At 36.4% G+C, this 25,980-nt stretch overlaps 3 long non-coding RNA genes across 4 annotated transcripts; 2 read left to right on the top strand and 1 right to left on the bottom strand.

Annotated features, from left to right (window-relative positions):
* Positions 1 to 4,401: 4,401 nt before the first annotated feature.
* Positions 4,402 to 5,172, top strand: LOC124321061. 2 transcript variants are annotated; one of them, XR_006914116.1, is made up of 2 exons: positions 4,402 to 4,915; positions 4,988 to 5,172. It is a non-coding gene; the product is annotated as an uncharacterized LOC124321061 (long non-coding RNA). The 2 variants fall into 2 exon arrangements; XR_006914115.1 differs by having other exon boundaries at positions 4,985 to 5,172.
* Positions 5,173 to 8,202: 3,030 nt separating this feature from the next.
* Positions 8,203 to 9,074, bottom strand: LOC124326339. The gene is made up of 2 exons (XR_006915543.1): positions 8,844 to 9,074; positions 8,203 to 8,774 (listed from the first exon to the last, which is right to left on the bottom strand). It is a non-coding gene; the product is annotated as an uncharacterized LOC124326339 (long non-coding RNA).
* Positions 9,075 to 22,101: 13,027 nt separating this feature from the next.
* On the top strand, positions 22,102 to 23,171 carry LOC124320863. Its single transcript, XR_006914052.1, has 2 exons — positions 22,102 to 22,616; positions 22,695 to 23,171. It is a non-coding gene; the product is annotated as an uncharacterized LOC124320863 (long non-coding RNA).
* Positions 23,172 to 25,980: the final 2,809 nt, after the last annotated feature.

The raw sequence follows: 25,980 nt of genomic DNA, 5'->3' as shown, positions 1-25,980 counted from the left end.
CTTCTATCTCTCTTGTTAATCCTCTCTTAAAAAAACACACAATAAATTAGGAATAACGTACATTACGCATTTATTCTTTTAAACCTATATTGCGGGATATTCATTTTTGGGCACAAGTGTGACTAGCTCTGTGCACGCCATATTTGCTATATAAGAGTTGATTAGATAACTATACGATCATGCAGCGCACACTGGCAAATATGCAAAAATTTCACCATATATGTAATATAATAGGCTATAGTAGCCTAATGGTGATTGTGGAAAGCTTTATGAATTTTTCATTTGTTCATTGTATTTTTTATAACGTTTAATAGCTTACAATGAATGCGTCACGATAGACTAAAAATATACTACGGAACGTCAATGAGCAATGGCCTCCCTTTATTTTCATAAATACCAGTAAACTAGTATTTGGTGCTTCTTTTTAAGCATTCGTAGCAGTCGGGGCCATCTAGTGGTAGTTCTTTCTATCTCCACCAATAACTAGGGCTCGCGTTGCAAGCGTTGGCCTTCGGCTAAGTCACCGAGCTATATTGTAAGAATTACGGAAAAATTAGCTAAAAATTTCAAAATGATGTTTTGGCATTCTAGCTTGAAAACACCCCAAAAAACGGCAACATAAATGTCAAATTCATTCGTTATGTGCACTGTTTGAAAAATTTCACTGCAAGGACGGACGTGGATGGATGTATGGCATTTCGGACCCTACCATTTCGGCCCCGTACCACTTCGGCCCTGTCCGAAAAGGACCTACCAATTCGGCCCCATTTTCATTAATATTTTTGTTTAATTGTTAAATGATATAATTTGTTGAAATAAATAAAAACTTGGAGAGATAGTTTAAAAATTCTTTGTTTGTTTTGGGAGGGAGCTTCTGTTCTGGTCCCCACTCCCCAAATCTCGTAAAATTTATTGGAATAGTGCGTTCAGAGGCAGAATCCATTGATTTACAGGCCAAACTGTTATCTCAAAATGAAGCTTTGAGTAACTTACTCAAAGACACTCTAGAAATGCAGCACTGTCTTTCCACATTTTGGCAGGATTATAATGATCAACGGATTGGTTCTGAAAAACTTCTTCAACTATGCGCTGCTCTTTTCGCTAAGCACAATAGGGATAAATTTAGGACGTTGATTGATGACCAAGTTTATGACGACCAATCGATTGAGTCACCATAATAATAATGTTATGCCTATATCAATGCAAAATAAACAATACAAACTTCTTTCTTTCTTTAAACTTTTTTTATTATAACAAGCCATTTCGAACCCAGTTTTGGACATTTTCAGCCCCGGGTCGAAATTTTTAAAAAGGGCCGAAAAGGTATGGGGCCGAAATGGTAGGGTCCGAAACGACGGGATACCGAAAACGGCAAACTTTTGGATGAAGAGCAAACCGAGTTGACGAGTTTCAAAGCGCCCTCAGATCAAGAAAAATCTACTTTTGAGGATGCGATTAGGTTTCTAAAACGGAAAACGAAGAAAAGTGATGGCGATTTAACAATAAGGGCGGGAGGGGCAGAATCGAAGATCCCCTCGGGTTAAATAGGTTTCCTGGACTGAATTGCATCCGCGAACCCTGCCACTCATCCACAAACGGGTCGCTCAGTAATAATTCTTTGCCATTAGCATCTGTTCATTTTTGAAAGTTAAACGACAATTTCTATTCAGTAAATGGAATATATAATTTTTACCCTTAAGTGCATATTGAAGTTGTTCCTAATCTTCAGTTGCAAATTTCGTCAAATCTCTAGAGGTGACGAATGATTGCGCTGAGCGTGGAGTCAAAATAATTAATGTCATGATTTCAAACATGTAACTGAAGATGATGAGGAACAACTTCAAAATAACAACTTCAATATGCACTTTTAAGTTATAGAACACCATCGACGATTAGTTCCATCCCTTACCAAAGAAAATTTGAATAATCAACTATTTCCGTAAATTAGTCAAAAAGGCATAATTTTCGATGTTGTAATCATTTGCGGCAATACCAAACGAAACAGGACAAAATTCAAATTTTCAGCAAAAATTACTTTCTTAGTGTACAATCTACAGTTAAAATAAGAAATTGGTCATGTAAGAACTTAACCATAAAAAAATAAAAAACGGGGTTTTGGGGGTTTTATTCACTTGCGGCAATAGTAGATTTCATTAAAAAAAAACAAAAAATCAGTATTATTTTAACGATATTTTAGTCGGTCAAAAAAAATTTGGTGCAATAATTCCGACTTTCATCGGAAATGAAACACCCTAAGGGCAGCTGTTATTTCTGACGACGTAGTGGGTAGCAGAATTAGCATTGGTACGAGCAGAGCTTTTAAAGTTCCTGAGTGTTGTCCTCGTGTCCTTATGACCACTGCTCCAATCACGAACGAGTGTCTAAACAAATGATACAGCAGTCAACTTATAGAATTCAGTTTAATTATTACTAATTCTTAGTCTGTCGAATAATGCACTGTAAAGATAGGTTTGAACACAATGAGCAGAAACGCAAGGAGACTTACTTGCTTAATGGAGCCTGAATACTCAAGCCATGAAGAAATTGTGCAAAACTGGGATAGAGGACATTGGTTTCTAAACTAAGAAGATGACAAGTCAACATTCTTGTCCAGCAGAGATGTTTCGCCGTCCTGATTAGCTAAAATGCTGGGCGAATAATAGGGGTATTCCATTTCTTCGAATCCTTGAACAATGGCTACAGATAAAAAAAGAAAACAATTAGAATAGAAGAAAAAAGACGTGAACGAAATTGAGTACATACCTCTAGTGAGTGCGAAAGATTTGGTGTTCAGGCCAGACCCAGGCGTTAATTTAAGTTTGAAGGAATTGCAGCACTTGTTTCTTTACAACATTTTTAAACAAAACCAACAATTCTGACATCCTTCCACGTTTCTTTACAAGTTCTAGGATTTTTCCGTTTGTTTACACAAATTCTCGTCTGCACTCTGCGGTGTGGAAGTGTTAAGGTATAACACGCAGACCCATCTTCAGGTTTCGGCGGTGACTGAGAAACCTGGGACCGTGGGTTGAAAATCGCGTTGCAGGGAGTATAGGCTTCACTGAATTTCCGATTTTATGTCGATCGGTAAATCGAGACGGAAGCCAATAGCAGGGGCCGTTCACATATGACGTCACGGACTTTTTGACGATTTTACACCCCCTCTCCCCCCTTCGTCACAATTCATCACAGTAGGTATACCCCCCTCTAATATGACGTCACAAAGTTAGATACCCCCTCCCTTTTTAAAAATTTTTTAAGCCACTAAAAATTCTTTATTTTCTGTATTTTCTGTAGTTTTTAATACAGAACACAATGTTGTTCATTATTTTCTTAATTGGTCAAGCAAACGAGGTGCTGACAATCACTTTGCTCTAACGATCCAAAAAACTAAAAGAAATTTAAGAAGTTGCCAACATATTCCGTTTGGTGGCGCTTGTGTAGTGCTTTGTGACGTCCCAATGTGAATACTCCCCCTACCCCCCTCGTCACAATTCGTCATACAAGGTGCACCCCCTCCCCCCTCGGTTCGTGACGTCATATGTGAATGGCCTTGAAGGCCAGATTTCGGTCACGTTAGTTAGTAGTAGTAGTTTTTCTCTTTAAGCTCCGCCTTTTCCCATTTCCTTCCAGGGAGACTTTTGAGCTCTACGGGAACCCTGTTAAGGCCCTCGGCAGGCTAAAGCCTTAGCCTCAGGGATAAAAAAAAACAATTCTCAGCTATCTGCTTCTGCGTTAGCAAACTACCCGAAGGGAATTTTTTTAGTTTTTTTCATGTTAAGGTCGTTTAAAAAACAACGTATAAAGATATATAATAATATGTAAAATATAAACGTATAAGGTGTAAATACACCTTATTTTATACACCTTATTTTGTTTTTTAAACTTACCTACTTAATTTACTTCCATCTCTAATTCAAGTGCTTCAGCACTTAGGAAAGCTTTTAGGGAAAAAGCAAATATACATACATAAAAAAAGCTAATTTTTCAAAAAGTTTGCTCGGCCATCCCTCAATACAAATCAAAAAGGAATTTACATTCCGGATTAGATTGGCCGAGTTATTAGTAATCTAGTAATGGGCTAATTTTTCCAATTTCCAACGCTAGTCGCCATTTTTTATCACTCTCCCTCGCGTTCCTGGTGGATAAAAGCCGAAGCTACGCGTTCTTGGCCTTCACTTTAGACCAAGAGACATGCTATAGGCCTTCTCATTAGTCTAGTGGCCAGCAATATGAAGCCCGAGGTGCAGAGAACTCGTATGCCAATCCCCTAATTTTCTCAAAACTTTAAAAATTGATACAAGGTAAACCGTTTGTTTTAAAATTAAAATAAATAAATAATGGGAATGGAGAAAGGCACAAAAAAATGAAAACAAAAGATTAAATCGGTTAATTTATTTGGGAGTCATAACTCAAAAATTAAAACGCGTCTCGGCTCACCCAACTTTCTCCTAAACCAGTTTCGTTTTACAGTAACACTTTTGACTTCTTTTAACTGATTGAAAGATTCCCGCAAAAGTTATTCACATAAAAAAATACTCAATGTGTGAATCATAATAGAAGAAACTTTTTTTACGGTTTCACCATGACCAAAGGTTTTGGTAGTAACTGCAATGTAGCTAAAAACATCCGAAGAACAGCCGCAAGGTTAGTTTCCAAAACTTATGCAAATAATGGGATGACTCTTCGATTTTGTAAGTCTCCATATACGGTCAACAGAAAGACCTGCTGAGTCCCACCTTGATAGAAAAGTTACATGACGTTAGTATTTTAGTGTTAAAATTGACTACCCGAGCACCAGAACTCTCGTCATGAAGTCTACAACGATTCCTAGTTCGACTATCTTAATAACCAATGTTTTATTCCTTTTGCTTTTCGCCGAAGTACTGTGCATGCCCCAGTACCACGGGACAAGGTAATAAAATTTCATCGTGTATATTCATTTTTTTCACTCCCCTTATCATAATATTTTTACGTAACGTAGAAGTAAACCTTGTTACCCGGAATCTGATGATTGCACCTTTATAGTACCAGTGCCAGGTTTTGTTGCAGGTATTGCTGCTTTACCATCGATTGGAAAATGGCCTCCATGCCCACCGGGTTTTACACGTGGTTATGACGGGGAATGTAGAAAAAGAGGAACTATCGGATAGAAACAATTGAAAATACCGGGAAAATTGGCCAATATTCCCATTTTATAGCACCTAGCTTATAAATTAAAATTTTGAGTTATTTCATGAACTTATGCTCAAAATACATAAGTTTACTATACACAAAAGATTTGGCAGTTCCCTTTCAAAACAGGTTTTCTGGGTATACCTGAGCCCAAGACTCTATGAACTTTCTCTTTGGCCCTCATGTCAACGGAGGATCTAATGGACAGACAGCAAAAACCTATATACTCAAAATACATACCATTACTATATAGGCCTACACGAGATTTTTCTGGTTATACTGTGTATCTTTATTAAAAGTTATGTACACTGACACAAGAAAAATTAATCTGTGTATGACTCAATTGTTATGTTTCGGTCAATGTCGTTTGTGTGTATAGTGCCCCTTTCAAGAAATCGGACCAGACAGCCACGATGCTCGTGACAATCGTAGCAGCCAAAATAAATTACAATTTATAATATTCAAATTTATGTTTTAGCTTTTCGTTTTAGCTTCCAGTTAATGTTAAAGTAACGCATAGTAAATAATTTTCTCGTTTCTTGTGAGATAAAACCAAAAGTGATTTTTTACCTTTACTCCCGATTTCTACGACCCAAACTTGTTTTTTCTTTTTAAAGTTATTGTTCTAAAGTTCTTAAGTAAGTCATCATCTAAAGTATAATATATCATAGTCGTTAACTATGATGAGTATTCTATTGGCTTCTTTTCCGACAAATATATTACCAGAATATCTGAACAGGTCAGAATATCTGAACAGGAGCTGGCAGCCAAGACGTTGCCAATTGGCTTATACAATAGGGTCGTTGCATAAATAAGGGATTTGATTAAAAACATTTCAGTCGACTCAGTTTTTCAAGTGATATTTGTTATTTAGTGTTTAGTAAATGAATCTTAGAGAGTAAATAACAATTAAAGTTGGAATAAGCTCCCGCTACTTTAAAATGGACCCCAAGTCATGTTAGGTGGGTGGTAACTAAGATTTACTTGTCAAATAATTTGATCAAGTTCGTCTTTGTTCATCAAACTAAACTCTTGGATCCCGTAATGGCAGATGAAATCGGTAAAGAATGAAGCTATTCTCTACTCCGAGCTATACACTACATATCAAAAGAATTCTTTGATTTGGCCGTCGGCCGAAGTCTACATTTATTTATGTTGTATTTGTCAAAAAGCCAAATCGAAGAATTAAAAAAAAATGCATTTGGCCAAAACATGTTATCTTTTGTTTATTCGGTACGTTTTTTTTTCTTTAGGTATGATCAGGCCAAAACAAATAAATATGATTCGGTCAAAATAAAAAGTTTTTGTTAATGTTGGTTTGAAAAGGTTGGGAAAATTGAATGTTGTTTTTTTATCTATAGCAGATATACACAGTCGTACCCGCGCCAGGTATTGGATCACCCCGGTCCAAAGGTAGTGATTACGAGTTTCATTTTTTTCCTCGAAAAGACAAATAAATTCTCTATATCCATGATTTTTTATTTTGAAAAAGGTGAAAGGGGTATCGTTTTTAAATGTTACATCACCCAAAAATATGTTGCAAGGCATGCCCCTACCACACGGCATTACCTAAGAATATGGGGGTGGAAAAACGGAAGGACATCCTTTGTTTTAGAATCCTCCCCTTTTTGTCCCTAATATCCTAAGGCCGCCGGGACCATCCGGGTCTGCCGTTGGAGGGATGGTTAGAAAAATTTTCAAAAACCAAATTTTGTTTTTCGAAAACGAACTGAAATGCTTTTCGCTGTCAATACTATTTGTATATTTTCCTCTTTTTGACTTTTCCACACAATGAAAATATTTCAGTAATCCTTAGTCGTTCTCTGAATGTCCTGTTGTGCTGTTCACCGCGGATCGCGTCATTGGTGTTACGATGGGCGTAAAAAAAGAACTCTCCGTTGAAGAGCGAGCAAAAATAGTTGCACTGTTCACTGACAGTTTTCCCAAAAAAAGTATGCGTACCATTGCTGTCCTAACTGGCCATGCTTTATCGACCATCTTAAAACTATCCAGCGTTTCAATAAATGGAAGACCAACCAAAGCTTACCGAGAAGTTGGCGACCAAGGGTTCTTAACGAGTCTGACCGGCATTATTTGAAGTTATGAAGTAAGGAATCGCCGTGCAATTTTATCGGTTTAAACCGAAGATTTTAATTCAAGTAGAAAGATCCCTGTCAGCCAGTCGGCAATTAATCATTTCCTTCACTCTTGGGGCATGATTGGACGAGTGGCATGTCGCAAACCCTTACTAAGTGTCAGAAATATCATAAAAAGGCTGCGTTTCGCCAAGAAGCATGTTAAGTGGTCGAAGAAGAAGTGGAAAAAAGTTTTATTCACTGACGAGTCAAAATTTGAACTTTTTGGAAACAACCGCCAAACCTTCGTTCGTAGGATGAAAAACGAGCGCTTTATTAAAGAATATATTACTCCGACTATGAAACATGGAGGTGGAAGCGTTATGGTTTGGGGAGGAATATGTGCGAATGGAGTAACCCAGTTAAAAATAATCGAAGGAATCATGGAAAAAACCGTTTATCACACAATCCTCGTGCGACGTGCTCTTCCCGAAGGAAAGAAATTGATAGGCAAAGGATTCATCTTCCAGGAGGATAATGATCCAAAACATTCTTCAAATTTGTGCAGAAATTATCTTGCGAAGAAAGAGAAATCTGATAAGCATATAAATGATTTGTGTTCCATCTCTTGTTCTTTTATTTATAAGGAATTGTATTTGCTAAAGTTGTTGTACTGGTTTGCTTAAAGGAGATGTAGTGAGGATGGTATGGCCCCCGCAGAGTCTGGACCTTAATCCTATAGAGTCTATCTGGGATTACGTCGACTGCAGACTGCGAAAAAGTAGTCGGACTTCTAAAGATCATATGTGGACTAATCTACGACACACCTGGAATAGCATTCCAAAGAAAATATTGCGAAAATACATTTTTTCAATGAGAAATCGATGCGAAGCTGTGATACGTGCTAAAGGTGGCCATACATCTTATTAAATAAACAAATGAAATGAGGACCCATGTTGAAAAATATTTATTGTGGCCAGTCTTCACAAGGAATCACGGATTTAGTTTTTATTACATAACTATCGAGTCCAAGCTCCATCTTTGTGAATGATATTTTTCAAACGCTCGGGCATATCAGAAATAAGTTGGGTGAAGTAGCCATCAACATCTAGACTTTACCACAATTGAGACAATTCTGACCATAAACCAGCCTTGTCGAATGCCAAGATGTTAAATTCATTTAGCTTGTCAATTAGATGAAACCAAACAGTTTCCAAAGGCATAATATCACCAGATTTTTTTGGCCAATCTTCTATTACAGCTACACCATCGGACTGCAAAAACTTCCTGACTGCCTGTGCGGTGTGAACTGGATAGTGATCATGAATTAGAGGGCTGTCCTGGCAGAAGGGAACGACATTCTCATGAAGTACTTCAATGTACTGTCCGGAATCCAAACGCCCATCAAGTTCCTTCAATACACTCTTGCATTTGCTCGATAGACATCCCCATACTTATACACTGTTGGGTATGTTAACATGATGCGAACCAGCATATAGTGAAATTTAACCACTACCATTAAAGCTGTAAAAGAAACATAAGAATTAAAAATTCATTCAGTTTGAACCACTTTAAATGTAGAAAAAAAGTTACACAAAACGTTGTTCGTCTGAGAACACAGCAGCACTCCAATAATTTGCATCTTGCAAGTTTAAATATTTCTCAGCGAATGACTTGCGTTGATTTCTAGTTTCCACGTCCAAAATTGGGACATATTTCGCTATGATTCGCAAATATTTTCAGTAAACAATACTTCCTTACCAAGCCAAGAAATTTGAAATAATACTGTGATCGAACCAACTCTGACACACGTCTGCTTAAACAAACAAACACTCAACTTGTCGTATGCAGCGCCCCTTGCGGCACTTGAATAAATTCAGGCTATATTTCCCTCCCTCGGATAACACGACAATAGGGAAAAAGCGGCAACACTGTTTGGTTGGAAAATAGGGGAGAAAAAGGATAAAATAATAAATCCCGTTTTGAATTAAAATTAGTTATACTACATGTGTTTTGAAAAATTCAAATCATGACGCGTGTTGTAGAGCTTACGCAGCTCTTTTTTTCACAACTTTTCGCGTCGTTGTAAGTGTATTTTTCCCCTATTTAGAGACCGTCAAAGTAGCCGATTTCTAATAAGCCCCTACAGCATGTTTCCAAACTTTTACATGCATTTTTAGCTGCCCTCCCCTTAGTTTTAAAAATCTGAAAAAAATTCAGGAAGTAGCCGACCATTATGGCTACTTCAAAAAAATTTGGTTGTCCCCCGTGAAAAAATGGATTTTTGGGAACGCCACGAAAATTAGATTTCTAGATAAGCTTCTCTCGGGCGTTTCCAAACTTCTGGTAGGTACTGTACTTTCTAGTACATTTTGCATTTGTGGATCGGAAAGCTCGTTAACAAGTGGATAATATGAATTTATAGATTTTTCATATTCCGTTGCATGGACTTTGCTTTCGTGTTTGCATAGTGAAGAGGAATGAAGAAATTGCTCTTCAAAAAAACCACAGAAGTGTATGTTTCATGTCTTTCTTCTCAAAGTTGGTTTTATGGGCATGTCATACTTAACAATTCGTGAAATAGGTATTCCAGGCACTATTGCTTGCAATGTATCTGAGATTTCAATCATATATTACGTTTACATTACCAAAATAATTGACTAAATATCTGGTGTACCCATAATCAATTTGGCTTCTTCTGTTTTGTTTTTCAATTCTACATTCAATTAACCTAACCTTACGTAGGCTGCAATCATTGAAAACATTGACATTTTTTATGCAACGTCCTTGCCTTTTACGCTTAGTGTCTAAAATTCAGAAGCTGTTAACTAAGTGATCTTTACTTGAGTTACTACAACATAGTATGTTGTAGTAACTCTAACACTAAAATACTCCAACACTAAACTAGGTATGTTGAACACTTTAAGAAAGAAACACTTTAGAAAATGTAGCAATGCATCATAACCATTAAAACAGCCTAGCTTGCGTAGTTGTCTTACTATTTTCAATTAAAATATAAAATTTTAAATAATTTGCCCTTATTTAGTTTTAACAAATTCATAAAAGAAAATACCGTGTTGAGTAAAGGGAAGTTCGGTTTCGTTGAAATCTTTGAAGAAATATTTATTCTCCTCCATATAGTAGTCTGCATACTCTATAATAAGTTGTCGTGCGGAAATGTGGTATTCCATGTGTTCGTATACTTGATGCGAAAATGCTTAATGCACACTTTGATGCACAAAATAAACAATTTCTGGACATAAAAGGATATAAATATTTTCAGGAAATAAATTTAAAATTTTATCAATACTTAAAACCATCGTCCGGGACGCAAATCAATTTTAAATTTTTGGTTTCAAAATATGTGTACAGTTGCCGTTCATGTAGCAATTTTTTTTTGCTGTACACGTCACCGAATTTGTGATTTACTCCATGTGCGTAAAAGTTGACGGGTTGTTGACCAATACTTCCACCTTGCTGCTGTCCCAGACTTCCACTTTGATGCAAATAAACACTTCCGCCTTGCTGTTGTCACAGACTTTCACCATCATGTAAATAAACATTTCCGCCTTGCAGTCCATCAATACTTCTACCCTGTTGTCGACCTTTCCTTTTCGATGAACATCTTTTCTTTCTGGAATATTGCTTGTGCATACTTTCTATAACGTATACAACGGAGCACTATTCTCCATTGGCCGAAATCTCTGATTAAACGTTTTCATCTGATGATAAGGTCTCCTCTTTCCCCTAATTATCAACACTTTGAAAAATTGTTTTTAATATTCACAACCATATATTTAAACAATTTTTTACCCTCTGAGATTTAAATTTGTCGTGTTCTATTGATGCTATTTGGATGTGATGGTTATTTGCAGTCAAAATACCCGCCTGCAAACTTAACTCAGCAATGTCCTAATTATTACAACAGTCTTTGCTATTATACTATGTAACACAGCAATGTGATTCCTAAGAAGTAATGCATAAAAATGTAAAGTTTGGTCTAAATATTGGTTTTTTACGTAATTTTATGTACCAAAACATTGGATCTTCTCAGACAGAGCCAGAATATTCTTCCGGTATTATTTGTTGAATAAGTATTTGGTGAACAATATGGTTGTCCAAGCCATCAACACTTGTGGATTCATATTGTTTCATCAATACCCCTTGTCTTTAGATAACTCATTATAATTCTTCTTGAAATTTTTATAGGAATCATAATCATTTGTGGTTTGCTTTCGAGTGCTTCATGCTATAAAATAAAAAAATATATATTCTAACAAGAGAAAAAACAGAAAAAAATTAAAATTCATACTTTCCACAAACCCACTACTGAATAATTCACTGCAACAATTCACTCATTTGCAAACGCGTCGAAAACTTTTTTGGGGTTTCGCCTTGGCCGGCCAAATATTTTTTGTTCAAAGCATTATTCATAAAGTACATACAGAAATGCACCAATAACTAGAGATTCGACCGAAAACTTTTCCTCTAATTTTATTAAAAGACATCTTAGTGTGTCTGTACATTGAATTTTTGGAATACGTTAGAACAATAAGGAACTGTAGTGATTGACATACTTAAATAAAAAACAATTTGAAAAATAAAGTTGTTTAACGCAATGTTTAAAAATGAAAATAAAGTTTTCAACGCTAACAATGTCCCCGACACAACCGAAAACATATTCTATGGGAATATTGCGGTGTGTGATGCTCTAGCTTTTCTGTAAAATGAAATAGCGGTTATAAGGGGCCATTGTCCAAACGTTAAAATACTAAATAATTGTTGAAAATTTAACCTAAAAATTTCTGCAATAAAAAGCCACAATTTTGAACATATTCCCCGACAAAAGCTAAAACATATTCTATTTAAATAGTGCGGTGTGTGATGCTCTAGCTTTTCTGTAAAATGAAATGCCGGTTACAAGGGATATTTTCCAAACGTTACAAAACTAGATAATTGTTGAAAAATTTATTTAAAAAAATTTGTGAAGTGGATTGGGTAGGAGATTTTGAATTGACATGATGATGTCTCAGTCACAGGCAAGCTTATGATCAAGATTTAAAAGCAGTTCGAACAATTTAATTACAATGGAAATGAAATGAAAGTTTCAAACTTTTTTCCGACAGAAGTAGAATTTTGTGTTACTTCTTGAAGGCATAAAGGCATATGAGTCAACACAACGTTGTCACCATATCGCTATATGTCGAGGAATTCATGGATTTCGAGTCGTTGGTGAGTCATGCGTATGGTAGCCGCTTACCCTATTATAGGGGGAGGGGGGGGGGGGGGTCCTCGTCATCCCACTTACCAAGCATACGAAAAACGTGGGAAGACTACAACCATTTGCCAAAAACGGTAACATCACATAGGCAGACATATATATGGTGTCATGTACCTTTCGGCATAATGAAGCCGCTCTGGCGAGCTATGCTCGACTTATTTCGTAATTTCGCTGTTAAAGTACCTAAACCCAGCCTACGTTTCCAATAAGTCACTAATTCCGGAAGGTGGCAACGAATGGTGCGCTCCTCTATGCTGTTTTCATTTACGCAGAACAACAACAGGTGAGGTTTATTTTTACATTTTTTACCCAGGAATTTAAGGCAATTGAAAAGGACCTTCGAACCATACGTTAAGCCGCGCGATGCGGCATCACGTCTACTCACCTGCTGTTCCACAAGCCTCAAAGCTTCACCTGTTGGCACGTCAAGAACCTCTATTTTCGGATTTTATGAATTACATGTACCACGGCGAAGACTAAAATTGGATTGCGTTGAGTTGTCTTTGGTTAGTTGATGTTATTTCAAATCTGTCTTCAAAATTTTTATCGTAATTTTTTTAACGTTTTCAGCGTTGCCGAAAAGTACGGGGAACAGCTGCCAAAGTTGCTTAGGGAGAAATTCCCCGAGTAGTTTGTGAATTGCCGTTCACCCGAAGGGTAACCTAATGAAAGTCGAATGTGCGATGGCGGTTGGTAGTAGTCGTCATCATTCACCCTTTTCTAGGCACAGGGCATTTGTTTTGAACAATATTTGTGAGCGCCATTATTAAATATAAGAAAAAATTCTATGAATGAATCGTTCTTCGTAATTAAGCACGAATTTTAATTACCAAAAAGCCGAGATTTAAGATATTTCCAACGTTTTTTCCCTTTCAATTCACAACATTTAAGACTGTTCAATTTTTTTTCACTAAATTTTAGCTTATCTATGAACGTGATTCATCGAGCAATGCCCATTGGCTTCCGTAAGTTTTTCATAAATGTAACTGGTGTTGTAGATTGCCCGAAAATAAATATTCAGAAACCAATCGCTCCTTTCGAAAAAGTCTTGCATATAGGAACTACGTTTAAAACTGTCAGCTACCTTTCACATTCCATTTCTCTCGAAAGCTATGAAAGCTTTACGCTAAATGAAATATAATCGAAAGTGAAAAAAATACTATAATTAAAAAGGCATATCATTACTTAAAGCATTTTAAAAATTAGTTTAGGCTACGGAGTTTACGCATGAGCTACCAAAAATGAAAAGACGTCTTCTGATAACGAGGTTTGACAGTAATTACAGTAACGTGACCATATTACATCAAGTTCACGTTTGCCTAGCTAAACAGAAATAACTGAACTGCTAAGTGAAAACGAAGCAAAAAGACCAATTTCTTTATTTTTCTGACTGAGATTTAATAGTGAAATTAGGAATTATCCATGTCAAAATGCAAGAAATATTTGAAGCGCAAGTGACTCTGCGCTGTAGGAATTGAAGATTGGGGTTCAGCAAAAAGAGTCGGATTATAAGTTCCATGCAGAGAGAAACTTTAACTGACAAACGGACTACAATTAAAGCAGGTAATGGCAAGGCTCCCAGTCAAGGAAATTCAATGATTTTGCGACCCATGCGGATTTTAAAACTATGGGCCAAATATTAAGCGGAAAATATTTCATCGTTGCACCGTTTTCTATGGCTTTTGGAAAATAAGCGATCCTGGTAATGATCTAATAACCCCTTCTGCATAATTCACAACCATTTAAAAAAAACTATCTGTTCAAAAGCTTTCCAGACTTGGATCGGATTTGATGATGTTCAATCAACACCATACACTTCACTCTGCAGAAATTTTAAAATTTTTTTCACCGTTTAAATATATTCCTATTTCTCTCGATGTTGAACTTCTGATTATGGCAGGAACAGAGAAGCCATGCCAATAAACAAATGGAAAAGTCCATGAGCAGCAGAATCGAGCATAGTTATCACCAATTTCTATGTAAAAATAGCGGTCGAATTGTTTCCGAAAAGGAGTTTAAAATTTCATTTTATGATTTTTTTTAAGCTTCGGACGAGGCCACGCCTTGCTTGGGCTTAAATTCAAAAATATTCTTTCTATAATAGACTCTGCTAACAAGAAATTTAATTCTGATTTCAGATGTTCGGCTACCATTTCACTTCCTTCGCTGGCTTTTTGCTGCTGCAATAAAAAATTTCTCTAACGATCAAACTGTGAGGCAGAAAAAAAATGTAAATTAAAACTGCAATACAATTCAAAAGGAAGAGAAAACCAATTTAATCACATTTCTGCATAAGCACCCATGAAAGCGAGTTCGGATTCGGCCGTCAAAAATAAGTATACACAAATGGAAACCTACGCACCTGTCAAATACTTTGGGCGAGCAACTGAGTAAACAAAAAAAGGACCGCAGGTTCTAATCTCTTTTTTTATTCATCTTGACAATTAGTTGATAACGTGTTGAAATGCAACTGACTGGAAAGGGGTATTAGATGTTGAATAAAGTTTCTCCAAAAAGGTTCGGCGGCCATTATGGATTCATTCATACAGCCGAACCCCTTTCTTGAAATTCAAATATTGAGCGGGAAGAAGTATTCGCGTTAATGAAAAATTAATATGCAAAAACAACACTAAGCGGATTTATTGTATTGGCATTTTCGTGTTGCAGATGTTACTCTACTGCTCAAGCTACTAAAATGAAGAAAATGATGCTCAAATTCGAAGATTAAGAATAACTTAGAAAATCCCAGCATGTTATAGCACAGATAAAGATCACAGTGGTCTTTATCTGTGGTAAGAGTGTGTTCCAGGACATACCCTAGATGACCACAAATATGCAGCAGATGACGTTTCTTTCAGATAAGAAACGCCAATTTTACCGTTATCCTGCTAGGAACTTAACGACAATGGAGATACATCACAGGGAATGTACTCCATTTTACCGGCAAATTGTTACGGAATTTTTGTAGGCCAGCAGAGACTCCAGTAATATTAAGGTTTAGACCGGTATAATCGACAGTCTGAATAACATATTCCAAAAGATAATATATTATAAAAATTGACTAGATAACACGCTGACATCATATTACCACCCTGTGTACGAGCGAAACACTCCCATAATGTGTAATGTCAAAATTCTCAACACCGGAAAAGCCGATAAACCTGGGATTCGTAGTTACTTGATCAGGAAATAATTTTTCTCCGCATCGAGAGTCATGCATGCGCTTTCCGGACTCTTTGGAACGACACGGGCAGCACGGACAAGTGTCGCAATCTATAAGTCAGATAAAAAAAGCTATTAACTCACACGTTAGGCTTGAGCAAATTTTCCATTTGAGTCATTGATGAAACGAATGCAAAATACAATTAAATATGAGGGGAAGAGGTAAGAAAAAAAATGACATTAACGCAAAAATGTCCATATCATATTGCATGTTGATATTTAACGAATAAGAAAAACCCATGCATCTTGAAAAAAATGTATCTCGGCTCGTTGCGTGCTTCGATAAGAAAAGAAGGTAGAAGGATAGATTGACATGGCAACTTCCTTTTTCAAATAACGTGGATGAAAACGTTACATTTTAGGATCAATTTTTCTAGTTCAAACGGTGGCACGTCAGGTTAAGAAAAATCACATGAACCTTGCACAGCCATGAACGACCCGCTGTTCGATTTCACATAACCATTGGAACGTCCAAATATCTATTGTAATATAAAAAAGGTTAAAAACAATTAGCTAATTTCTTGATGAAAGTTAGCTAATAGTTGCGCAATTGCGCAATTGCGCAAGAATACAAAATAATCAGCCAATAACTAAAGCAAGATTTTTCAAGACTAAATCAAGTTATGGTCAGATTACAAAAAAAATTATGCAAGATTTCATATATTATGTTGTGATCACACCTTATGGCTAATTCGTGTATCGGGATATCTTGCGGTAAGACAACGGATGCGGATTCCAGGATTCTTCGACTTGTTGAATAAAGGTATGGTAATTATTATACTTGACACACTTTTTCAAAAGAAAATACACCAATATGGTGTTGGAAAAACGGTGTGAAAAAGTTCCTACGACCAATGTGAGCAAAGGTAACAAACTCCCAAAAAACAGGTATTTAGTGGTCGAATAATCACTGGGTATGAATTCACGTCGAGCGAGTGATTCGTCGTATTTTCAAGTACAAATTCCTAAGTCATTGCTAACATATCATGGTGATATTTTTTTTTTTAGTTTGCGGATGAATTAACCTGTAAAGCTGTTTATTCTTGATGGTACTAGTTTCTCTTAAATTATTTACATTTTTCTGTGCCTTAATTGTTTGTAGGCTATGTTTCCAGCAGCTTCTGATTAACCTACAAATTAAGTTGCTTAACTCATTGATAACAAGTTTTATCAACGCTTTAGAGCAAGCTGCTTACGATTCTATATTTCTTGTCGCTTATGATTAACAATGAAAGAGGTTTAACTCGATGCGTTTTCTCGAATTCCTCCAAATTATTTGTCTCTTTTCTAGATGTCTGATCCATCCGATCCGTCCACCGATCCATTCACCACCAAGTCAAACAAACCTGAGGCTAATCTAGCAGAAAAAAAGTTCTTTCAACTGTTTAGTTGCGCGATGTAAACAAATGTTAAAAAATATCTCAAACAGCACTATTGTAAAAATATGCAACTCATCATCCGATCCAGTTCTATAATACAGAAAGATAGTGCTTAGATAATGCAAAAAGCATATCTTGACGAAATGATTGTTTTTCTATATTGGATGCAAAATTACTTGCTCGTTAAAAACAAAATTAAAACATTTTTCACTGAGGGAACCTTCGGGGTTTGAGGAAGTGCCTTTATTATTTTTATATTATCGTTCTTTTTCTTTTTGTCTTTGCATTGTTTTAGTACACCAGTGGAATTACTAGAGAGAGCTCATTTGGCTAGAGTTATTTTCCATACTACAGACACGCAGTGAATAGATTATGAAGATGCATTATTTGGGATTCCTTTCAAGTAAAACAACAGCTTTTTTGGGTAAATAATGTCTTGCTCGTTAGCAGTAATTGGAACTTTTTTGGAAATCCTTTCATCCATGAAATAAACTTTAAATAAAACCACTCAGAATTGTTTTTTCTTGAAAATAACATTTATAATAAGCATCATTTTCAAGAAAATTTTATGTTATCCATATTCCTCAATTTAAGAAAGAGGTAGCATAGCTTCCGTTTGTCCATAGCTTCAGTTTTTTGTCCAAGTGAACAGGCACAGGTGACAAATTTTATCAAGCGTAATAAGTTCATCTGACTTCTTGTGTAATGTGAATGTCATCACTGACAAATGTAAGGTAAAATGTAATACCACATTCTTTTGAACCCTCACTGTATATTTCAAACCTAGGTATTTGGCTGTGTGATTTACTCGTTCAGTGACATAATCAAAAATGTCGTTTGTTTGGGTATGATGAATTCGTGAATTGAACCTGTCTTATTATTCGCAAACGAATTCCTTATTCTTAAAGGTTCATGTTTAGCACTACATCCCTTGCATTAGTCTTGAAAAATTTTCATCGGTCATAATAGTCAGTTTATAGTACTTTGCACATCTCTGTTACATTTGTAGCCAACGTGATAAAAAAAACTTTCCAGTGATGAAGGACACGAGGATAACCAGCAGGAATTGCAGTTCAGCAGGGTAAAAATAGGAATGAGTGAATAATAGAATCAATAAGAAATGGTAAATGGTAAATGGAAGTCAGCTAACAACCACATTAGCAATACCCAAAGAATTGTTCGTGCTTATTTTTCAACGGTAAATTGGGACATGATATTGTTTTGACTTACGTTGACTAATTCATTTGAAAAATCAGAAAATCAGTGGATATTCAATTACTTATCATATGGGTTGTTTTAATAAAGTGTAGGTCTAGATATAAGATGATTAGTCAGGATCAACGAGTATTTGTTCCAGGGGCATAATAAAGAGAAAAAACACTTAATAACTTTGATGATTACGAAAAAAATGAATCTATTGATACTCTGGGTCTTTCTCGCGTAAAAAAATCCCAGAATCTTGCTATTCAACAAGAGCTGCAAACTTAAACGAGAGGCAGGTAAATTGTGTTTTATTAACCGAACTGTTGACGCACACACATTTTTTATGCTTTAAAAGTTGAACACGCAAAAGCATTAAAGATTTTTAAAAAATAATAAAAAAACCAAGTACAAAACCTTTGGACTTGCTGGGTTGTACAAAACCAAACAGAACTGGGCAACAAACATGAAATGAATGCACATGATCTAGAAATCTCTCTCGCTGACACTTTCAGAATCTTTTGTCAGCAACTCAATAATCTGTGGAACCTCCATTTTTCCACAGCTGCTCTAACATTTTAGAAAGCGACCCGCTGTCGATGGTTTTATCCGGTAAATTGAGGTTGTACCTCAAATTGGCCGGAGCAACACTGGCCAGTGATGCAGTTTCTACAACCCATTCGGGGTGTTTTGCCACGTAGTAAGAGAACGTATTAGGATTGACGAGTTCTCTCCCGAAAAAAAAACGCCGTCAGGCAGGAGAGGGAGTCCCTCGACTTTATCGTGGGGAAGGGCCAGGAGATGGTGTTGAAGCCATACTCGATCCAGGGCGAGAATCCACTGATATATAATAGATAATAGTCAGGGGGTCGAAGGCCGACCAGCTTTTGGTTTATCCGCCTTCGCAGGTTACCTTTGAAATTTTATGCACACAATAAGAAATAATGTTAAGTACAAACAACCAGATAAAAAGATTGAAATTCGTTTGTTTGACAAACTCGTGAGCCAGCTGGCACCTTTTAGCAATTTCAGATGAAATATAGTTGAAGTGCGTGACCGGCACGACATGAGAGCGTTCCCACTTTGCTATTGATGAAGTTTTTGTCGTTTGATTCTCAGAATGCGACAGCCAGTGATCAGGATGCTGAGACCTGCTTGTAGTAACTCGCACATCGCAAACGGCAAGCAGCAATCTATATCAAGAACACTTTCATCCATACATACATATCAAGGGACATACATAAGAAGCCCAACTTTGGATATACAAAGTAGACGAAATATCCGAAAGTAGGGACAGTAAAAGAGTACACGAATGATATACACATTAAAAACGGGTCGCTTCTTGCTGAAGCATTTACGCATCAAATAGAGAAATGCAACCAACTACGAACGTTTGGAATCTCATAGAGATTCAATTATCAGTATAGTTAAAATAACCTAACAAACAAAGCTAACAAAAAATTATATAGTAAAACGTTTATTTTTAGGAATTGTAACATCCAGCACTGATCTTTTTCTGAAATCAGAAGAATAAACCCCATCAGAATTAAAACGTTACTGATCAGCTATTACGTGCAACGGTTCTTTTCGGCAGTAAATTTCGATTTTCAACATATTTTCTTCGAAGATTACATCCAGACTTAAAACACCAATTAAACAAATCTGAAGAAATGCAAAGTCTAGCCTTCTATATATACCCAGTCGAGTCCTTCCAAGATAATAAAATTTTCCCCAGTGCTTTGATTGAAGGATAAATAAAAACAATTGACTGTAATGAGAAATTAAGGAATTGGTAGGAATTTTACATTGTGTGGCACACCCCACTACTCTAAATCACACGAAATTGTGTGCTTCACACATAGATACACGTCTTAACATTACGTTTTTGAAGCTGCTAGCATTTTTGAATCTGAAAATAAGAAAACAATTGGATGTTAAATTTTAAAAAAAATTTGGAAGGCTACAAAACCCCCAACGGATCCTTCATCTACAAAGCACCCTGATGGATCAATGTTGGCCTTTGAAGTGCGGACTCAGTCATCTATCAAGAATTTCGAGAAAATTCTACAATACTCATTCACAAATCAAGATTTATTTTAGAAGCTTTGAAACACCGTCACCTCAACTCTAAGAACTACGAATGACTCAAATTTCTAGGATACGCCGTCCCCGGTAAAATTAATCTTATTTAAACCATAATATTACTAAACACAAAATTTTTTTTAAATTAGTGAAAACAAACTGGCCGGTGGGTCGTATGCAATGCATGCACCGTTACGATTGGGAAAGAGACATACAAGGGAGTGGGAACCCACAGAGCGTAAAAATAAACTGGCTGCTTGTAAATATGCCTTCTATCTCCAAAAACAAGAAGAAAAAAAGAAAAACTGTGAAAATTGACGTATGAGTTAATTTAAAATGTATGACATGATCCTCAATGTAACTTTGATTTCGCTGTAACTACCACTCTAAAGAAATTGCCGAGTCCATAAAAAATAATGAAAAGGTGAAAGAAAAGTCCCGTGCATGTTTGCAAAAACCAAAACAAAACAAAACACGCCCATGATGTTCGAAAGATATTCAACTATGAGAAACGTTTCGATAATTTGTTGTTTAATAAAACAATAAGAAATAAAAAGAAATTTGAATACGGTAGCATGATTCGGCAAGGTGATAAGCTTTTTCGAACCTTACAGGTAGAAAAAGGTTTTGTTTATTCTATTTTAATGAATTTTCAAATTCATTTTTAATATTTTAAAATTAATATTTAATATTTTAAAACAGAATAAACAAATATAAGTAATACAAAATACATTTGTTTGATTATTTGGCGCAAATTTTAAAAAATTGTGAATTTCAATCACAAAATAAACATATAAAACATTGCCTAATCTAGATGAAGTAGGTATTTAAGGATAGGGAATCACATAAAGCTTAAACTAAATCAATTTCTGGACACATTGATTGGTAATTTTACAGATAAAGAACGAAAATCCCAATTTTTCATATACCCCCGAGAGACGATGGGCCTCCTATACTAGCGAACCTGGAGGGGAATCTTGGGACCCTTTACTGAACACCCACCGTTTCTCCCAAGAAACTGGGATAGCGCGAGAGTGTACCTGTTACTTATTAAAAACCTTTTATAAAAATTGAAAAAACGTGAAAATTGAACATGTTTTCGTTTTTTCTGCCTTTACAGAAAAATTAAAAAAAAAATACAATTTATAAATAGCAATAACTCTGAAACTAATTACATGAAAAATCTAAAAATTTGACAATTCTTAGTGTATTCTTCATTGCACACTCCAATTTGTCTAAAAATCTAAATTTTTAGCGTGCCATCGACTGGTTTTTTAGATGGAATTTCCCTTGAGGGAGTTTGAATTCTACATCCAAAAGTTGTTTCCATTGCAAAGAAGGTCAGTGGTTTGTGCATATAACAACATGCCGTAGGGAGAACCGGTTCCAGAAGTATGTCCATGTGGTGGACAGCACTTCTACAGGGGCTCGGATGATTTGGCGTACAAAAAGTGTTGGGCAATTGGATTTAAGGGACCAAATCTTTTATCTTTAGCATTCTGAATTTTGTGGATGACTTAATAATTTATTTCAGAACTCCTTTATCTTAAACATTTCTCCAGCCTCCCTATCGCTTTCGTATTACTTAACCAGTATAGGGTGGTTACATTACGATATCGTTTGGGTCCATGTAACCTTGGCTTTTTGGGTAAAAATCAAATGCAATAAAGACGAAATAAGGAAGCAACGATTATCATGTTCAATTTTAGGCCTTATAAACAAATTGCGTTTTACAACAACACTTCTGCGCTTCTTTTAACGGATTGGAAGATCCTCGCGAAAGTTATTCACATTTAAAAAAATAATTCCTCGATGTGTGAGCAGCGTCTCGAAACGGCAAAAGTATCGGCCTATATTGCATCAGCTTATATCTCTTATATACCGCATTCAAAGTAAAGCCACAAGATAAGTTCCAAAAACTTATGCGAATAATGGGAACTTCGCAACGTCGCATTTCTCTACGTGGCAATTGGCATATCTGCAATTCTCCATATTCGGTCAACAGAAAGACCTGCTGAGTCTCACCTTGAAAGAAGAGTCACATGACACGTTAGCATTTTAGTGTTAAAATCGACTTCGCGAGCACCAGAACTCTCTCGTCATGATGTCTGCAACGATTCCTAGTTCAACTATCTTAACTATTGCTTTATTCGTTTTCCTTTTTGCTCAAATACTTTGCATTCCACAGTACTTCGGGAAAAGGTATTAAACATTTATCGTGTATATTCGTTTTTTTTTCACTTCCTATGTCATTATAATTTTGTATTATGAAACAAACAGTAAAGCTGATGAACCTTGTGACCCGAAATTGGCTGATTGCACCCAAAATTTTGTTACTGCCTCAGCTCCATCTTCTGTTTCATCTGCTCAATGCCCGTTTGGCTATGTACGTGATCGTTCCGGAACATGTAGACGAAACCCATATATCGGATAGAACCAACTGAAAATAACGGGAAAACTGGACCAATTATTCGCGTTTTTAACAGTCATGCCTGAAATTTTCTTTTGCGGATTAACTGCTCTGTATGAATTAATTTCAAGTTGACGAATTATATAATAATAATTGAACTATACCCCATTTTAAAGTCCCCTTTATCGCCTTTTCTTTCCCTCTTCTTCTTTTTCTTCATTCTCCTTTTTCAGTTTCCCACCTTATTTACCACACCCTTTTAGCGTGTTAAGTACGGTTTGCACAACTGCTTGTTATTTATAATTTTTCATTTGTGGTTGTTAAATAAATAAAAACAAAAACGCGAAGTCAGGCAAATAAGGTTTAATATTTTGTCATATCTCCCCCAAGTTCCAGTAATCAGGTATTTAGTCTACCAAATGCTCCCATAGGCATATCTCATTTCTTCTCAGCATTGTGTAACCCAGTCCAATAAGCCCTCTTGAATATCAATCAATCCCATTTCAATTTCCCGCTCGAAATTGATCTGAAAATTTGACCGCGAAAATAAAATGGACAATTTTTCTTTTTTCTACCGGCCGAAATTGTGTTAATGAGCTATTCTTTAGGTAGGACGATCGATTGTTATTAAGTTTCTCACATGTCGTTGTACTAAAGTATAAAGCGTATGTAAAGCCTCTCTTTTCTTTTAACTTTTTGTTTCATTCAAATGTTTCGAAATGACCTGTCATCGTCTTTTCACCGCCGCTGATGATTTATTTGAATGAAGGGAGTAAATAAATAGCGGACCGACTTTTTGATTTGATTGTGTTTTATATCTCCCCTTTGTGTGAGTGGTGTTGGTGATGGTAAGGGTCTATAGAAGGGCAAGAAAAAAGAGATGATGATTAATTGATTCGGCCGCTGTAAAAAGAAGAAGAAAACAAATCAGTCTCTCGCCAGAAATGGGAGATTATCTAGAAGCCTAGCTGGTGTTCACAGTCGGAACAAATCATTTTTCTTCTACATGGGAGCTATATCTCTCTGCGGGAAATTTGCGCGTTTAGTTCCTTCTGTGAGCTGCGGGAGCTGTCGATCGATGAATTTCTCTTTTTTTTTATCACTTGGAAAATTTTTTTTTCAAGTTTATTTTGTCTATAGTATACAATTACTATACTAGGCCTACTGTGTACTAATATGTATAATCTTGAGGTCTTTTCCGATTCCTTTGTTTGTGGTCGGCAGCAGTCGGCTTCTTGTTTCATGCAAATGAAATATGTTGAATAATTCACTTTCTTACTTTCTTCTTCTATTTTTTAGATTTTATATTCTCTGGCCACATCTTCTTCTGAATAAGTTAGGACTGTCCCGTATTAGCGCCTGTATTGGGACTACTGATGATGACCGCCGTTTTCTCCCGTATGTAGCCTACATACTATTATCAATCACACACCTTTCGGTGGTAATGAGACGTCATTACAATGATAAACACACGCGGACCGCTAGTTCAGACCGACTTTATCTTTTCCTTTTTTTAAATAAAATTTTCAAATCTCCCGCCATTTTTTTTTTTCAAAAATGCTATGATTTTTCGTTTGTTTGGACAACTAGAACCTGCATTTATTTGGAAAACCTTAAATTTTGAAAGTGTCCCCCGGAATGTGATGAGATGGTCAGAGCCCGTCACAGCGAAAAAAAGAGAAAATACATAAATTTGGTTTTCTTCTTGAAGGGCAAACCAACAAAACCCCGAGCAAAACTGCCAATTTTCCAGCTGTTTGAATTGTGCGCCAAAACCGCGCGACCACTAGCTCCGCGCATCGAAAATCATCGGGGCCTCGACGATTACACACACCGATCAACCATTAATAAAATAAAAAATAACATCAGCGCAAAAATAGCCTCCGGCTTCAAATAATAATTACATCTTTTTCTTTCTTTCAAAAAAATTGTCGGTGAAAACAAACAAATGAATAGCCACCAATTGGCAGCGGGGTCATCCTGTGCAGTTAAAAAAGAAACAAGGAGAGCGTCAAAATTCAGCTTAAGCTTTGCTTATGCGGCGTTGCCTGTCACACGAAATCGTTAATTGCGGAGTTTCAACTAATTTTTAAGTTGACACTTGACGAACTGCAAGTGTTGTTTACCAGCTGTCTAGATGTGAAAAAAGAAAGAAATAGCGAAGAATGACATTGTCTAAAGAGAAACTACAACGAACCCATTCCATCAGAACGACAGAGAAAGCAGCAATACACAGACTTTCGTATAACATGCAACGTAGCATAAGCAAAGCTTAAGCTGAAATTTGACGCCTCCAAGGCCAAATATAATAGTAGCATAACAGAGATCCGGTCGGGATATATACTGAAAAGAAAAAAAGACGTTTCCTATATTATTAATTAGATATTTATCTCCAGCGACTATGTGGACCTCGTGTATTTTTTTTCGCTTCTTTTTTCAATGAAGCTGGTCGTTGCTGTTGTTGCCATTGTGTAGACGTACTGGAGGACTTATTAGAAATCTGATGCGTGAGTTAAGGTGCGTTCACACTGCCACAAACGCAACGTTACGGAGAAAAGCGTAGCGTAGCGCAGCCTGCGTGGTGTGACGGAAGAATGTGTGTAGCGTAAGGGTGTTTTAAGCTCCTCCCCACGCTCGTAAGGGTGTTGAGCGTGGGGAGGAGTTTAAAACGCCCTTTTACGCAACAGTCCATATTCTTCCGTCACACCAGGTGGCGCTTGGCTACGCTTTGCTCCGTAACGTTGCGTTAGTGGCAGTGTGAACGCACCTTTATATATGCCGGCAGCAACTTTCACAAGCATCACTCACGACAACGATGGCGATCAATTTTTATTTCCCGTCTATCGAAATATCGCCTGGGAGGGTCGACTGGTGCTGTCGCTAATTATGTATCGAAAAGATTCTCTCCCCATAAAAATAATTTATAATAAAGATCATTTCGGTCGACGGAGTGAGGAGAAAGGATCGGTCCGTCGTTGGACGTGAAAAAAGCTGCCATCATATCGTTTTTATGCTGCCTTAGCAGCTAATTATTAATTTAATATATAAACCAATTACTAAATTGATTTATAAGTGTTAAATAACCAGTTTCAATGAATTCATAGTCATTAGGCCTATTATCCTCCAGAAACGCCAATTATTTAAAAATAAGCGCCT

Source organism: Daphnia pulicaria, chromosome 1 (assembly GCF_021234035.1).
Source record: "Daphnia pulicaria isolate SC F1-1A chromosome 1, SC_F0-13Bv2, whole genome shotgun sequence".
Lineage (NCBI taxonomy): Eukaryota > Metazoa > Arthropoda > Branchiopoda > Diplostraca > Daphniidae > Daphnia > Daphnia pulicaria.
Note: the sequence above shows the minus strand (reverse complement) of the source record. Positions and strands in the feature narration are given on the sequence as shown.